This window comes from Pinus tabuliformis, chromosome 4_2, assembly GCF_031772625.1.
Source record: "Pinus tabuliformis cultivar Carrire ecotype Pingquan chromosome 4_2, CPIR1, whole genome shotgun sequence".
Lineage (NCBI taxonomy): Eukaryota > Viridiplantae > Streptophyta > Pinopsida > Pinales > Pinaceae > Pinus > Pinus tabuliformis.
In genome coordinates, this window is record NC_142304.1 from 280,552,087 (window position 1) to 280,571,357 (window position 19,271).

Sequence of the window (19,271 nt, forward strand, 5' to 3'; positions counted from 1 at the left end):
TGGGCCGAATCTGTCTAGGATTTCAAAAGGACCACAGAACCATGGTGCTAATTTAGCACAAGTTCCTACTCTCATAAAGCTATTCCAGTGTTTAACTTTCATATACACATGTTCCCCTATTTAAATTCCCTATTTGTTCTCTTCTGATCAACATAACTCTTGTCTATTTTGTGCAGTGTTTAGATTTTGTTTGATATTTTTAACCACTTTTTCCGTTTATTATAAAGCATCTGGTCCTACGGTCAACGTATCTTTTTGCCAACTCCAACTAAGAGGCATATGGCATTTCCTCCCATATAAGGCTTCAAAAGGACTCATTTTTATAGAATCTTGGTAACTATTGTCATAAGAAAACTCTGCTAAATGCATGAAATCTTCCCACTTAGTAGGTATGTCCATGACATACATTCTTAACATGTATTCTAGAATTTGATTGGTTCTTTATATTTTCCCATTAGTTTGGGGTGATAAGCAGTACTGAAATTAAGCTGGGTCCCCATTCCTCCAAAGAAGGATTTCCAAAACTTGGAGGTGAATTTAACATCTATATCCGCTATTACCATTTTCAGAATACCATGTAATAAAAAAAATTCCTACATAAAAATGTTTGCAATATGTGTTGTTCCAAAGTTAGACTCTGCTAATATAAAATGTGTTTCCTTCCTTAGTTTGTCTACAACCACCATAATGGATTCGTTCTCCCTTCTTATTCTCGGCAGTCCTATATTAAAGTCTATAGAAATCACTTCCCATTTCCACTCCAGAATGGGTAGTGGGGTGAAAATTCCAGCTGGGTGTTAGTGTTCTACCTTCATCTGTTGAAATTCTAGACATTTAGACAAGTAATATGTCACTTATTTCTTCATACCAGGTCAATAAAATTATTTTCTTAATGTTGAGATCATTTTCTAGTACCCTGGATGTTCTGCACAAGGTATCTTGTGATGTTCATTTAAGATAAGTTGCTTCAAATAATTTACATTTGGAATGTAAAGTTTGTTGTTGTATGTCAACAATTTTTCTTAATTCTTTGCATAACTAGGGACTTCTATTTGTTGCAATTTTTGTTGAATTTTCTGATAATTTTCATATTCCTATATCAATTTTTTGATCTGTTCAAAATTGGTTTTAGCACTGTTAACCGGAATTTCCATTAGTGAATTTGCATGTCTACTTAAAGCATATGCATAAAAGTTTTTGATCATCTTCAACACTACATCGATGTAGAACTCTATCATAAACCAAATTTTGATTTTACATTTTGAAACTAACTTTATCCAAGAACATATATATATATATATATATATATATATATATATAACTTATTTTTATTAAAAATTAACGGATTTTTAAAATTTACACTCCTCTCATCATCACAACCCCATGATTCACCTTTTAAGTTTTCTTTTTAAATGGTTTCACCATTATTTAAATAATAATAAGAAATCATTATTATATATTTTTGTTTAAACTAATGCAATATATATTTATTTTTCAACCTAATATTTAATCAAAATAATATATTTTATAATTTTCTTTTAAGTGAAATTATTCTCTATATAAAAAATAAAAAATAATAATAATAAAATTATTTATTATCTACACATTAAAAATATTTTTATATTTATTTTAATTAACTTTTTTCCAATTTAAAAAACTAGATAATTTTCAAAATTATTATGTTAGAAACTAAAAATAAATAATACAATCTAAACTTAAAATAAAAATAATTCTTAATTCAAAGATTAAAATGAGAAAAAGTCTCAAATATATGGTATCCAAAGCATTTGATTGATATTTTTTGGTTTTTTGGCAATGTTTCACAAGCTTCTCTAGGTCATGGTATCCAATGCATTTCATGAATGGTTTTTGGCTGATTGGTAATATACATATTTATAACATGTATATTATAAATATTCAATGTGTTCGATGAAGTTTGTCCAATGCTTTCGTTGAATATTTTTTTGGTTTATTGGTAAAGTTTTTTTTTTATGTATTTGAGGAATCGTTTTTGTTAGTTGGTAATGGTTATAAAGTTGGTTATATATTAATGTATTTATATATTAGTTTAGGTTTATTTTATTTGGATACTTGATAGATTTAGAGTTAGGATGGATCTAGTTTGGTTAAATTCCTTTATTTAAATAGGTTATATTCCACATAAATATTATGGGCAATATCATGGGTTCTTATAAATCTGGAGCTCAAAAACCACCGGTAACTTGAACAAGTCAAGTTTACCTTAACTACCCAACAAAAATTAATTAAAAAAAATAACAACATAGAATTTTTATTTTAACATAGGGTTATTTTCTTTATTTTTATTTTATTTTATTTTGACTGAGTCAAAATGTTTACAGGATAGGACATCACAACATCTCTTTCATATTGGGTTGGAGAGCCTCTTGGAACAATAAGTATTTTGTTTATTTTTAATGATGTGTAAATGTATTTTATACCAAAATAATAATTACTTATAAAAAATATTTAAAAAATAAAAATAACATTATAAATGTCATCACCTCACCAATAAAAAAATAACTACGGTGATGAAGCTTTTTATATTATAAAAGGAAAATTAAACTTACAAAAATACTCAATTCTATTATTGTTATTGGAGGAAAATCATGCCTTGAGGAAGAGGTTCTCACAACATAGGAATGAACTCTCACATTGAAAAGAGGTCATCACAACAATGTGAGTCCATCTGCATTATGAGCCCACACAATAACATAGAACTCAATTCAAGTTTATTACAATAATACCTCTCCAATAATTCAATTGAAAATTGAAAATGATTAAAGTGAATCCAAGGTTGAATGTCGATTTATTGAAAATGAAGAAGTCTTGGAGTAGGTCAGTAACTAGGTTCAGATATAGACAATATGAGAATAAGGTATACCAAATCCATGTAGACAATGGATATTTATTAACAACTCAATATCATAATGGGCAAGGTGTTAGTGGAAAGATTGGATGAACAATCAAAATTTTTATTATTCTTTGATGAAGTATGGAAGCAAATCAGAAAGCTGGATACCATGACAACAACAATGGCAAAGAAACTTGCCAATCTAGAATTTATAGAATCAAAAGAAGACACAGGTCCACTTGTCACAATCTAGTTGGATTCCCCTATTAAAAATAATTTATTATGGCAACTGATGTTATATTGGTTTATTATTATTTAAGGATAATTGATGATAAAAAAGGCCCTCGAGCCTCCGAAACAAGTCCTAGTTTGTTTAGTGGCAACATCTAAGAGATGTTTTAATCAATTTCAAACTCTTTACATGGACAAAAGTGATATTGCTATGTTACTAGTATGTTCCCTATAATAGACTAGTAAACGTGGCATGTTATTCTTGTTTATATGATATAATACAAATCATGTACTTAGCTTTAAAAAAGAAAAATAAAAAATTATACATATACCATCCCTGAGATAAATAAAATTTAAAGCTCTCTCTCTCTCTCTCACACACACACACACACACACATTTATTTTTTAAAACTTATTAAACTTAACCAAATTATTATTAAATTTTTATACCAAAAACAAACAAACTATAAAAGGATGAGAAATTTCACAATCCATAATATTTCTTTACCCAACTAACTAAACTCTCAATACTACTAAAACTCTAAATGAATTTTAATTAACTAAGATAATTAATATCAACAAAATTATCATTAGATCTACAAATGATCAAAATACAATTGTTGTAATTATTTATTTATTTAAATAATAATAATACAAAATATATGTTCCTAATTGGGGCATCAAAATCTATGTCAACGGGGAAGCTCGCCACCTCCCATCATATTTAAGAGGGGGATGGCATGGCTATTCCACCCCATGCAACCACACATGTTAATAGTATTACATCCTTTAGCATGAAGTTGGCAACTCTCATTCTTTCTACGAGCTTTTGGTCTATATGTCGCGACTCTATTTTCTTTTGCAGTCTTAGCTACAATCCCTAGCCATAGGTGGGATATTTTCCCCATGATGTTGCCCTTGTGGAAACCTTGTCGTATGAAGGTCTCGGTCCCCTGGAGGTCGTCCTTCATTACACACACCTTGTGTTGAAATTTCAAGCATGGAGCGGGGAGATAGTGGTTGAGGAAGCGAATTTTGAGATGTTGGAAGTGGTCGCAATAGGGGTCAGACATGAAACAAGAAGTGGCTAGATAGGAATCAAGCTTCATCCACAACATCTCAATGCCTAGAGGGAAGGCAGTTGTGGGGTAAACTTTTCTATGTCCAATCTTCGTAGCATTCTCAATATGTTTGTATTTGCATGATGGAATCTAGATTATGGTCTGTAGGGTGTCTCAGCGGTGTGAAATTTCATTGGTATGCTCAAAGTTTTATGGTTGTTGTATCCTTCCCAAAGCTACTCTCTATATGCTCATCCTTTATCACTAATAATTAATTCTATTTCCAATCCCATCTAGTAGCCGAGTGTTAGGCTTTTTCTAATCTTGTCCTAGACCCTATCAACTTGTCTCATTGATTTTCCCTTCTATTGGGGGGTCTTTAACCATGTCTCTCTTATCATTGATTACGATGCCTCGCCAATGAATGCACTCTCATAGGGGGTTTGGAGGTTGAGGCCCTCAAGACTGACCTTAAGCTCAAACCCAAACATAGACTGTTGCAACCATATTCCACACCTACACCCCTCTATAAATCTGATAGGAAATCTGATATTTAGAAGACTTAAGTACAAATGGTTGACGGGGCCTACTCTAACTCTAAAATCCAATTTGAAGTAGCTAGTTGGTTCTTGACCCTGGCCATACCAGGGGAAAACAAACCCAATATCTCAATTCCATCACCCTCCATTGGCAAATGAAGAAGCTATTGGCCAAGGTCCTTAAAGAAAAGCATAAGGACTACATTGATATTATAGCTCGCCTAATGAAATTCAATGAGTCCAATGCCACCAACGCTCCTGTCTAATCAGCCTTGATGCTTGCTTAGCCCACATAGAGGGTCATCTATAATGCATCCTCAAGCTTCTAGCTCTAATAAGCATTAAAACCAAAGATCCGACCCTAGTCATTTTTGTTGTATCTCTGAGATGATAATGGTCAGTTATCATGCCAGAGCATCTAAGATAATTGTTTTGGGGGTTTTGTTTTAATTTGGAGGACCAATGTATGAAATAGATGTAACATTGTAATGCCTAACCTTGTGAATAATAGTAATATCAAAGCAGACATATGCTATAAAATTTCACACAATGATATAGCTTGTATGGTGGCGAGAAAAATAGAGAAATAATATGATTATCACAATTTTCAAATTGAAAATTATATAATCATAAGTATGAAAACCTTTAAACTATGTTCTGAAGGTTTAAGAGAATATGCTTAAGCTTACAAAACATGTTGATGATTTATTGATTTAGAGGGAATTAATTAAACAAACAGTCCATTAATTCATTCTCTTTATAGATTATCACTTCAGAAGCTTATAGGAATAGATTGAAACCGAATTATTCCTACCTAGTTATCTCTGTAAGACATAAGAATATGAATAAAAACATAATGAGTAATACTGGAAAAACTTACAGGAAACACAACTGTGTAAAACAGAATTAAGAATCCTTTGCTTTGTATTAATGATCTAGAAAAGTTAAGTACATCAAATGTTTAGAAATGCTTCTTCAAGGGTGAAACCCTTAATAACTCGTGAACAGAGTTATTTATACAACAATAGAACTAAGAAAATATCCTAAACTGTTTTTACAAAAATAGATTATTATAAATCAAAATAAAGGTTGCTAGTTGATCTGACACTATTTTGATGCTGCGATGTGGTGACTATCATTGAAAAAACTGAAATTTGTTGAAGTTGGCTGACTGTTCCTCCAAAAGCTGAATGTTGTTCGATTTTCACGCTGGATGTCATATTTACTGATGACCTTTCATCTGATACACTTTGACTTGTATTTCTTTATTTGTCTCCTCTGTTTAGTCTTTTACCATGAATGCTCTCTCACCTGATTTTACTTTTACTAGTCACAGTAAATCACATCATGTGATATCTTTTTCTCTTATCCTGCATTTATGTCTTTAGTAAAAGTGAATTTCACTAAAGACCTGTTTGACTTCATGTGAAAATGTGATATCCTGTTGTTGATTTATCTCTGTTTTAATAGTTACTATATCTGTGTAAATGATTTCTTCTGCTCTGTGTATAATTGTCTTTTCCTTCTGAATAAAGCCTTTTGAGTAGATTTCTTTGCAAATATTGGAGTAAATAGGTTTTGGAACTAGTATCAAAACTGTTTATCCAAGCCTTTGGCCTTCTAATCACCAGCAAAATAAAACAATTTATTAATAAAAACGCAGGTTGGTAGGGAGGTGATAATGGTTTCAGGGAACAAGAGTCTGTGGATGGAGTCTAGAGCGTGTTCGGGAGGTAAACAGTGGTGAAATTGGGTTGCATATGCTCAGGGCGGCGCAAGAAGGCTTCGGCAGCTTTCAGTGAAAAATGAGCGAAAAGGGTGAAAACGAGGGCCTTTGGCGTTTTAAAGGGTAACGAATAGAATAGGCGTGGAATTTTATAATGAACAGTGGATGGTTTCGGCTCATGCAGGGAGGCAGTATTAAGGTTCATCGCACCACTTTTGGTAGTTGGGCGGTTTTTCCATGAGAGCACGTGAGTTCACGTAAAGCTACCACGTAATCGGAAGGGGCTTGAGCAAAACCACGAATCTCCCGTGCCCTCGAGCGGGTAAAGCTTGGAAAAGGAATCAACGCGATATGGATGCACGACGTCAGATCTGGGGGTGCAAGATCTAATGGCTGTCGCGCGGTGGAAATGCACGGAGGGAAATCGGGCGGAGATTAGCAGGGCCCAGGGGATAATTACAATGGATTTGTAATTAATTAATGAATAAAGCGGGTTAAAAATATAATGAACGGGTTTATGGAGTGGGACCAGGGTTAAATGCGGCGGGGTTTGTTAACCGCACCAAGGGGGTGGGTTAAAAGGTTTTATATATCGGGAAAATGTGAATATAGCGGAGGTTTGTTAAGTAATGCGGGGGGGACACAAAACTTAGAATATAGGGGTTTTATGGGTTTTTTAGGCATATGGCGGAGTTAATTAAGTAATGCAAGCGATGATTTTCAAAGGGAAATGTCTAGGGAAAAGGGTTAAAATTAAGGAAAAAATGTTAAAATGAGGGGAAAGGGTATTTTTTCAAGGGGAAAGGGTTTCACACTAGGGAAAAGGGGTTTTTGGGTAGGGGAATGAGTTTGGAGGGTAATTTGCTAGGAAAATGTGTGAAACCAAAGGGCAAGGGTGAAAATGAAGGGAAAAGGGTATTTTCATAAGAAATGATGGGATAATGGGAAATTAGTAAGTATGTAGTGGGGGGGTGAAATGAAATGAGGGGAAGTTAATCAAATCAGCTAGTGAACATCTTTTCACTTTCATAACTACTCCTACACACTGAAACATTGGATCAAGCATGATAAATGTTCTTATGCTTTAACAACCTTGTATTTCTGCAACCTTTCTTCTACCCACACTTTACTTATCCTAACATTTTTTACTTATTTTTTAGAGTGCATTTAAGCTAACAACCCAATATTTCTTTTCATGAATAATCTACCTTTATACCTTATTCTCTCCATTGGCTCAGATTAAACTGTTGAGCCAATTTTATTTTATACATATGACAATCAATTTAAAACAAATCCAATTATGATTAAACTGTGTAATTGGATTAAATAAACTAGTGTGGCTTCTAAATAAATTGTACACAATTATTATTTTCAAAAGTGAATTAGAGTAAAAGTAGTGACATTTAGATTTGCAACACTTTCAAAGTTTTTTTCTTTTTGCTTTTCTCTCTAACCTAACATTTTATTTTTGCCTTCATTTTTTAGGGCATCTATTCTAACATTTTCTTTGATATAGACATATTTATCAAAATATTTCCTAACATTTTTATTCAGTATTCTTTTTGTCCATATCCTAGCTTAACATTTTTTGAAAAATATTTTCATTTTTTGGACTAATTTATTTTAACTTACCAAAACCAAAAAATGCTACAACGATTTCCTTGGATAATTGATGTTTCTTTTAGCCTCTTAGCTAATGTTTTTTATTTTCAATAGAGTAGTTTCTTTAAGAAGATGTGTAGCTTGCGACAACTGACACTTGCGTTTTTTAGATATCCAATATCGAGCATGCCAGAAATTTGAAGTGCATGTTAGCTTTATTTTAGGATAATTTTAACTAATAAAAAAATAAAACATTATCAATAAATCTAATTTTCAAAAATAACAAACTACACTAATACTAAGATTAAACAATGATCTCTAATTTTATATAAATACTATTTTAAAAAAATTAACCCTTTAATCAACAAAAAAAATCGAAATATATAAATAAATTCATATTAAAAACCAATACAATTCAAACATCAACTTACAAACCTACTCTAATTTAAACTAAATCATTAATTAAATTAAAAATAATCAAAACCATGTTACTAATAAATATAAAATATATCTGATGACAAGGATTTTTTTCAATCCATTAATCCTTAATTTACTATATAAGGGACATCATATCATAACCTAACATAACATAACCTTGCTCTAACTTAAATTAAATCATTAATTAAATTAAACACAATCAAAACTATATTACTAATAAATATAAAATATATCATCTTAATCAAGTATTTAAATATATATGATTTATATGATAAAGGAATTTTTTATTCTACTAAACCCTAATAAAAATAGTAAAAACCATATCAAAAATTACTAAGAAATATATTTTAATCCCAATATTTTAATGTATGATGGCAGGGCATATTTAACGGTTCATATCAAAATTTAGTAAGAAATATATTTTAATCACAATATTTTAATGTCGGTTCAAAATATATGTGATTGAATGGGATAATTTAAAGAAACAAAATTTGATTTTAAGCCTTACTCGCACTAAAAAAACTTGAATTTTTTAATTTGTACAATACCACAAAACTTGAATTTTTTAATTTGTACAATACCACATTCATTAATGGCGACATTCATAATACCACATTTATTAAACCAAAGGAGCAACACTATCCAAAAAAATCGCACTACAAAACTACTCAATTATAATAATAATTTTTTAAATTATAATAAAAGATATTTTATATTATAAAATTGAATGTAATGATGCAACCCTACATCAAAATACATAAAATCAAATGTCAAGTCATATATACTCTATGATTGATATGAGGTCTATCAATAAGATAAAAATGACCCCTGCACTATCACTTATAATCCTTTATGATTGCTATGAGTTCTATCAATAAGACAAAAAAGACCCATGCACTATACTTTATGATTGCTATGAAGTCTATCAATAAGACAAAAAGGACCCATGCACTATCACTTATAATCTTATAATATTCATATGAGTATTATGAGTATAATTTCCAAAATATGCCTAAAGATATCCCAAACATGACCTCCATATCCCTAGATTATATATGAAGGCTTGTAGGATAGGAGTTTTGCTCTTTTTCCATTATTTTTGTTTCATTCAAATGAGTCAAATTACAAGGTACATTATGAACTGAGTTGTTAGAATGAAACATGCCATAAGCAAAGTTGCATCTCTTCTATTTGTTTATGAATATGATCTACTTCATATTCCATTTTATTCAATATTGATTTGTGATCAATCAATTGATCAAAACAAAGATTAAAGTAAAAGAAATATAATTATATATTATCTGGAGTTGCATGGTTTCCTTTCTATTCTCATGGAAAACACATTGCTCCTTTCTTTGCATCTTGGATGAACCCACCACATTAATCCGTACTTGAGCAAATTAGAGTATATCCACAATTTTAACTAAGCAATCTAAACTGAAGGTGACCAAATTTACTATTGAAGTTCACACATACGTCACCTCCTACAACTGTTGTTGCACTCTGGGATACTTGGTAATACCCAAGAATTCCTTACTTTTGAGGGATAAAAGAAAGATAATTCTCCTACAACGACTAATGACAATGCTCAAGATTTTTATTGCTTTCAATGAACTAAAAAAAGAGGATAATGAGAAGAGATAAATTCTCCTCACACCTTTGCTAGTGGAGATTGGAGATATAAAAGCTTTCAGCATACAAACATGAAATTAAGACAAATTCTTGAGCCACAAACCTAATTTGATGCATTCAAAACTCGAATTGAGTAGTGATTAACCTTGATTCCTGATCATACCTCTGATACGATGTCATTACCTTTTTAAACTGATAGCTCAAGGTGATAAAACTGAAACCAAACAAATTGGTGCCACAAAACTGAAACCCAACTGTTTGCGTATTGTAATGAAGTCCACCTCTACCAAGACATTAATCTATACACAACAGACCTTAGAGCACTTAGAGTTCAACTCAAGCCTAGTTTACTTCCCATTCTCAGTAATTAGTGCACAAAGCAAAGGGATTCTACGCAATGCAAGAACGATGGGTCGCTAAGACCAGGAAACAATTGATGCATGATCCCTCCAATGCCACCTTTATAGCTATGCGCGATACCATTGACATAATCCAACTCTCCTCCATACCTATCCATGAGGGTGAGGGGTGATTGACCATGAAACAATAGCTGCACGATCCCTCGAATGCCACCTTTATAACTATGCCTGATACCATTGACACAATCCAACTCTCCTCCATGCCTATCCATGAGGATGAGGGGTGATTGATACCTTCCATATGATTTTTTAACATTATGGAATAGGAAAATAAGTGACCCCTTAATCTACTTTTAGGATTCCTTTGTTTAAATTTGTTCCAATGTTATCATGTAGTTGAATTGTTTATACAAAAAATATAGTAAATTTTGACATTATCCCATTTATAAAAAGAGATTCTGATTCATTTTAGCAAAAAGCTCAATCTTAAATTATTTAGAGAAGAACCAACTCTAAGATGTCAAGTTAGTAGAAAAGAGTTTCGCATGACAATAATTTTCATGTGATTAAATGAAGAAGATTGAATAAGATTTTAGAATATGTCATAGGTTTTAGCTAGATTGTTTGACATATTACCTAGGTTCCTAGTAAACAAAATTTAACTTTTCCTTTGTGGTTGAAGATAACTACCTCACTCTTACCACTTTTAATCAATTATAATATTATTATTGTGTACAAAATACATAATAATAAACACTCAATAATATTATTAATATACATTTTGCCAAATAAATTATATTTTTTATAAATAATTTTATTAATTATAATATTAAATGATTTTATTAATTAAAATATTAATAAACACTTATTTTATAACTCCACTACAAATCTTGGCCTTCTTCATTAAGATGTTGTACGTTGAGCGTGATTGAATTTTTTCGTTTGTTTGAACATCAAACCATAACTCCTTCCATAACATAGGGGATCTAACCTAGTTGGAGTTCTCTTTGAACTTGAAAAATGTTGAATGGCTACTATATAATCTCCATATCCCATTAGTTTGGCGGATTTTGTTTTGAAATAGCTAATGTTAGCTCTTGACACAATGCTAAAAAATCAGCTTGATTATTAGAAGTGTTCCTCAAACCCCAAGCATATTGTAATTCTATTTCTTCATCGGGGTGATAGATAACCCCTTTTGTTCCTACCTCCTCCACTTAATAATATTATTAACTTACATTATTAATATTATTTTGGAAAAAAATATAGTATGTAATACTAATTTAATATTTATAATTTTATATGATAATTTTTATTTATGAAAATTGAGTAGATATATATCATGAATTAACCATTTTTTTTGTTATGGTTGGATTGAGGAGAAAGGTAACCTCCTAAAAAGATTATCGATTCAATTATGTGTCAATTTTCTACTATTAATTTGTTCAAAATAATACATCATGGGAATATGTTTATAGAAGTCATCAATTTGTATTATTATTATCCCTACTGCCAGGATAGTATATTGCAATGGGTAAATCGCTGACTTTCAATTAATTCAATCAAACATCTCATATATTTTTCACTTTACCCAAGTATAACTTTAGGAAATATTTTTTCTATTATGTGCCAATTATTTTATTCAAATTTATCTCTCACACGATTGGCTATCAAATTGCACCTACGTCACCTGGCATATGGCCATGGGACACACATGACACGAAAATTCGAGTGTCCGACATAAATATGTTGACCCCCTGGAACAAGACACATTAAGACACCTTATCTAGATATACATATATATATGTATGTATGTATGTATATGTTTGTGTGTGTGTGTGTGTATTAAAAAATAATACTAAATAGATATTTCCTACACAAATTCTCGTTGATGATACAAATTCGAACATAGATCTAGATTCTACACTGTAAATTTAAAATTTGTAAGTTTTACAAAGTAACATTATGCATACAAATAAAATTGTGACAAATTCATCAATGATCCAATAGGAGAAAGACAAGAAATTGTAGTTTTCTCATCAAGTCATCAAAATCAAAAAGTGTTACATAGGTAGTAGCAATGCTAATGGCAAACAGAAATAGCAAATACAAAACAACTACAAGCCTCAAGGTAGTAGGTAGCTCATGACTCATGAGTCATCAATGATCATCATCAAAATCAACATCACTGTCATGGTCACCACTACTTTCTTCTGCTATATCCTCCTCCTTTGTATCCAATGTCATCTCTGTATCTATTGCTGTGAAGGATGACCCCTCAACAATATCACCATCATCAAAACAGGCAGGCTATAACACTGGGTCATTAAGATCCAAGTTGGCCAATGCCAACTCAACACGGTTTTCCAAACCCATATCATCAGGAAATACATCTCACATCTTTGTCTTTCCCTTCAACCACTCATCCCTCTGCCTGCAAATAAGACGAAAGTTGGTGTACACATACACCATTGTCTCTTCCCTGGACTTCTCAAGCCTACTCTTCTTAACATTGTACAAATTCCCATATGTGCTCCAATTCTTCTCGTAATAAGAGGATAAACTCACTCGAGAGAGGAGCCTCATGGCTAACTATTGTAGAGGAGGGCTTGTAACCCCATGAGTTTCCCACCAAGAATAGGGATTCTTATCCCCCTGTCTCTAATCACATCATAGCCTAAAAATTGCCCAGTGCCATTGGAAAACTCTGCAAGGACATCCTCTACCTTATCAAGGGGTGCTCTATCATGAAATATCCTCCTCAATGCATCCTTCCTCCCTTGTGAAAGTTGACCATCCATGTGAGGAGGGAATTTGCGAGAAGGTCCACCATTCAGCCACTCATGGCTATAGTATTTTAGGTTCAATGAGTGAGCCAAACAATGCAAATGTGTGAAATTATTGTCCCATCTGCTGACATGAATATCTTGTATGGTGGTGAAGAAGGCATATGAGGATGTCTCATACTTGAGGCACTCACTCCGTAAACTAGTGGTCCTCACATACTTAATCATGGAATCCCATCCCTCATAAACCTCTCCTAGGATGGGTTCATTTGTATTTGCAAATCATAGTAAATAAATGATAGGGTTCATGATCGTAATAATGAGATCTACCCTTTCCCACCAAGCATCATCTAACACTGTATCCTTGACTCTTTTTGAGGTTGCTTGATTTGTCTTTCTCCAAAAAGACCAAAACTCTGAAATAACCATGGCCCCAAGAGTGGTCTTGATCTCCCTCAACCTCTTCAACATGATGAACGAAGATGCAAACTGTGTATCTTCAATCTTCAATAATGATATATGGGTGTACTCCTTGTAGATTGTGAGGGAATTTGTATGTTCTTGTATAAAGTTGTGGATATGTCATGCATCCTCAATAATACTTCCAATCCAAGGCACATCAGAAGCAATAGATTTAAGTGCTAAATTGAAGGAATGGACAATGCAAGGTGTCCAAAATACTTGTGGATATTTAGCTTCCACAATCATGCCAACAACCTTGCAAACATGTGTATTATCTATAATGATTTGCACACAAGAATCAACATCTACATCTTCAATAAATTTAACGAACAACTCACCAATATATTTTGGATCCTTGTATTGTCCAAGAGTGTCCACTTGTTTTAAGAAAACTAGTCCATTCAAGGAAGACACTGTGAAGTTGATGAGTGGGTGGCATGCTGGATCTATCCATCCATAAAAAAAAAATACTGACCCCAGATGTTGGCCACATTGATTTAATAGGTTGAAACATTTTGTCCACCTCTTTCTTTTCCTTAGATAACAATGTGGTTCTAAGATTCTCTGATCGAGGAGGCACATACCCTGATGGAATCCCTTGAGTTAGAGCTTGACACATCTCAATAAATAAAGGTGAACGTGCAACATTAAAGGTTATGAAGTTTTGATAGAAAAAAAATGCAATGGAGAGATCAAGCTCTTCCCGTCTCTCTTTCTGAAAAATCTTTTCCATTGGACCAAGTGCCACTGCCTTTCTTTTTGCTACTTGATCCACACCCCTACCAAAACTCTCATATGGAACTGCTGCTTTTCCTCAAGAATGGAAGGGGGTCATCATTTTTGTTTTGTTTAGATGATGCAACCACTCTTGCCACACCAACATTGGCCTCTTTTTCCAGTTTTTTTCCTCCTAGCTAAAGACATGTGTGTACATGCTACAATTCCACAACTTGGTGATGCCCACAAATGAGCGTTCACATGGTAATAAGTAATCTTTAAATGATTCTTGTAATAGTTGAATTTCCAAACAACATTTCCTCCTCCCTTCAGCTTGTAGCATGGCCCTTTCCCTCTTGCGACATACTTCCACAAGGGATATTTGTTTTCTTGAACCCGTCGTCTTTCTAAATTCATTTTTCCCTCAACATTTGAAGTTGTTGTTGCAACCCCACTTCGAATAGAGGGAACAATTGTAGACCTAAATGAAATTGGAATAGGAGGGGAATCACGAATGTGGACATTCCTCCCCTTCCTTTGCCACTTCCCTACTTCCCTTGATTGAGCCCTGAATGTTGTAACAAAAAAAGGAAAAATGCACCAACTTGTAAAAAAAATGCACATGCAAAATATTGTAGTAAAAATGCAAAAGAAGGAAGAAAAATGCACTTACCTCTTGCTTGAATCACCTCTAAAATGCTCCAAAACCCTTTTCTAGAAGCTCCCACACACTCATAGCAGAAGACACACTCAAGAATGAGTGCCAAATGAGCCCAAATCGGGATTTATTGGCCGTGCGAAACACTTTTTTAGGGGACACATATCTTGAAATCAAGACACGCTGGGAACTTTCTCAGGATTCACGTGTACGTTAAATCCCATGATCCAAGACAAGTCAGACACACTCACATAACATGTTTCCTAGTGAATCATGTGCGATTCGTGGGATTCAGGACACGAGAGGGGGTTTGGACGAATCCAGTTTCTTAGAATTACACAGGTTATTGGTCATTGCCTCGATTAAGAAACCCCTAGTGACCTATTTGTCCTGAAAAAGCTAGTTGGGTAGCTGCAATAAACTATGTACATGGTAAAAGCGTATTGTAGTTCTTTGTAGTAAAGGACACAAGTTGGGTCCACTAGAAATTACAAGTCATTGTGATATTAATTGATTTAAGTAGGAGACATGACGTCATATACTGGTGTGAATTACAACTAAAATAATATTTTTGTTTTAACAGGAAAATAATTTGGGCAAGATATTACTTAGGTGGAGAGGATGATGATTTGGTGACAAATATCAAACCAAAATAAATATGCCCACAATCAAGGACTACAAGAGATTATGGTGACCATGGCACATATACAATTTCTATTGCAGTTGGAAAAGTTGTGGACAATGCAAACTATAATGTTCTCACTAAGGGAACAACCAAAGGTGTACTTACCAATTCCTCTACTATAATTAATATTACCCTACCTCCCACTCCAATCAATTAATATTATTGATGACCTATCATTTCCACTAGACCCTACTTTTTGTACTTGGTGTAGGTTATTTTATATTCTATGCTCAATGGAGAGACATGCCTACACATTTCGTCAACAATGTTCCTCATGGTGTGTATGTAATCAATATGTTCCCAAAAGTGCCACCGAATCTTCGATTGTCTTATACATTTCAAATATTTTCATATGTTGTAGCTTTTTCTAGCACTAGGAGCACAAGTACTTCAGGAGATAGAAAATCTTCCTAGAGACAACCTCTGGGTTGATTGTAGACCAATGCCTAGGACATCTTAAGAGAGTGCTTGACATATTTTAGAGTAGAGGCTTGCAGCACTTCAGTTATGTCACACAAATACAAATGAATTTGATCCAGAACCATTCATAAAGATACCAAATGGAATGCAGTTGATATACAAGAGTACTTAGGAAATAATCTTTGATTTAAGGTGGCCAAATAAGGTCCAGAGCTTGCAACGATTTAGTGGTTAAAACATATGTAAATGGAGGGAGATAACAGAGGAGGAATCTGTCATATAGGGCTTAAGACATAAGAATCCTATATATCAAGACTTAGAGAGAAACGAGAAAGAGGGGATGCTATGAACTGCTAAGATGCATGGAGTGCTTTTTAAAGACTTGATTTCCACCTTGAAACAAGCATTATCCACCAACGTTTTTGATTTAAATGAATCTGTATCTAAAGGGAAACACAACTAACTGCTACTATGACATGCAATCTATGAAGAATTAAAAACATATATGAAAAACAGAGAGAGAAGAACATACTACAATCCAAATCAGTTGGAATCACCATAAACTTTGTATTAATCTCTTCAAGAAAACCAGAATACAACAAGCTTCAAGAAGGCCTTTATGAAAACAGGAAAGGTCCGTAGAAGAGTCGTCTTTCCCAAAATTATGAACCTTTGTTGAGTGTTTCTTCCTTCCTTTTATAAGGAGAGGGAGAACTAGGAAATTATTTACAAAAATATCTTAGGCTTGAGCATCCAACTGTCTGCATGGCTACTTATTTTAGTGTGCAGGCTCTATTGCCTTCAATTATTACAATATAAAGATGTTGTTTGTTAAAATAAAACAAACTAAAAAAAAAAATGAATAACAAAACATTTGAAAATGAAATTATGGTTTGTGAAAATATCTCCTTGCCACTTCCTCGGATGGCCTCTGGTCTAACCACTTTTTTTCCGCATCATGCCTCACATGCTTTAGGTCAGTTCCCTGTCACTTTCGGTCTCAAATAAACTTCAATTCTTTACTTACAGGAACTCAGAAGAAGTTCTGCATAGTGGCCATGATATATCCTGAACATTGCCGCCAACTCATCTATCCCTCTAGCCTTCATGTAGACCACTATTGGGCCCATGAAATGCATTGTTATATTGTCATAAGGTGATATCAAGGATTCTCCAGTATAATCCCTTTATACTATAAATGTTGCAATACAAGATTTTTTATCCCTTTAGGTCCCTTTGTCTTTGATCCCTTTGATCCCTTTGAGTACTTTACGCTTTAAATATCACAAGCGTATGCCACTTTACACTGTGTCGGGTGTGTGAATAGTCTAGACGGGGGACGATTATTTGGAATACAACATCACTGATGGTACCCATGTTTAACACATGGGACCACATGCTTGAGTGCCCGAGACTTTTGTAATATTGCAATTGATGATTTCATGATACTGCCTTTGGTGGCCACCCTCTAGAATTTGTGATTGCCAAATGTAGATCACCTTTTGTTGTTTAGCTCTTGGTTCTTTAGCTCTTCCGGTGACCATAGGCCAACCCTTGTATCGGAGCCCCACAATCGGAGGTTTTCAATTGGCGATTCCAATTTGATGCATAACACGCTTCAACCTTCGATCGTTGATCTTCGATTAGTGGCGTCATCATTACTACGTGTTGCTTCATGAGTGTGACATGTGTCACCTAGATATGCCCCCATAGGACCCTGAAAATTCCAGATCGGCATGCCACGTCAAGGTGACATCAGCCGCCACATGGCCCTATTGGGACGAATAGAATTCCGCCACGTGGCCCTCTTAGAAGAGAGAGAGAAAGGCCCACCTGCCCTTGGTTTTTGTTGATTTCCTTTGTTAAACATTTCAAGGTTTTCCTGACACTTTAACATTAGAGGCTTAAATCTCGACTATCTTAATCGTAATCGGAAATTTGAAACAGTGTCATATATTTTATCACCGATTGCGATGTTCTGATCTCCAATTGCTCTGACGCCTTGGACCTCCGATGTGCGAGATCGCTAATCGCATATCAGTGAAATGCTTCCACTATTGCATTGCACCCTAGACCTTCAATTGCCAATATGCAGGATCATCGATATGTCGAGACCCAAGATTTTACCCTTATGCATTTTGTCTTTGTCTTCTGGTTTTTCAAGGGTAACTTCAATCTGCTCTAACTTTTGATTCCAGTGTCCATTTGAGGAGTTCCATTACCATTGGAAAGTTAATTCCGAGCAATATCCATTGGAGGGGGTCCAATTTAGCTTTGAGTGCTTCAGTGGCTTAGAAGATGGCTGCAAAACTATCTGCTCTTTTGCCCTCTTTTAACAAATGAAAACATATTTTGCAGAGGGTGAAAACATCATCATCGTCCTCCCCTTACTTTTACCTCATCTCCTCATGCCATCCTCATTCAATTGTATTGCACTTTTTAACTCATAAACCCCTGAAACCCCAAGAAAATTAATATGAAGTGTTTGCTTCATATTCTTCATGGTCGTGCTCGAGGTGCACATTCATTAACCCCATGTAAAATATGCATGGTCCCTCATGAGTCCCATTTCCCTCCTCCCTCCAGTGATGCAAAAATTCCTCCATCTTCTTATTTCTCAAGTGTTTCAGAGTGGCCCTGCAAAACATGCACATTCCTTAACAAGTTTGGAAAATGTAAGTGTGAAGTGTTCAGATCCATAGTGACTGGGCCGCTTTCCAGTGTCTTGATCATCGATGATGATGACGATTTGGAGAAGGTTGAAGATGATGGCATTGTGGGAAATTTTTTTTACCCTCTATGGTCATGCTCAAGAAGTGATTCCCCTGCTAAAGGTAAGGAACCCTTTGCTTTTATTCATCATCTACTTTTTCTCTAAAATATGTCTAGCCAGAGCATTCAATCAGAAGAAAATTTTTTCGTATTTTTAGTTTTTAGTAATGTAATTCAAATTTCTACTGAATGAAATAATGTAGTACAAAGGGCTTGTTGCAAACCGATGATCAGTGGCTAAAACCACTGGTTCCAAGGACAACCATACTTTTAAGGCCCAACTAAATATGGTAAAGTTCCTTGCCATGACA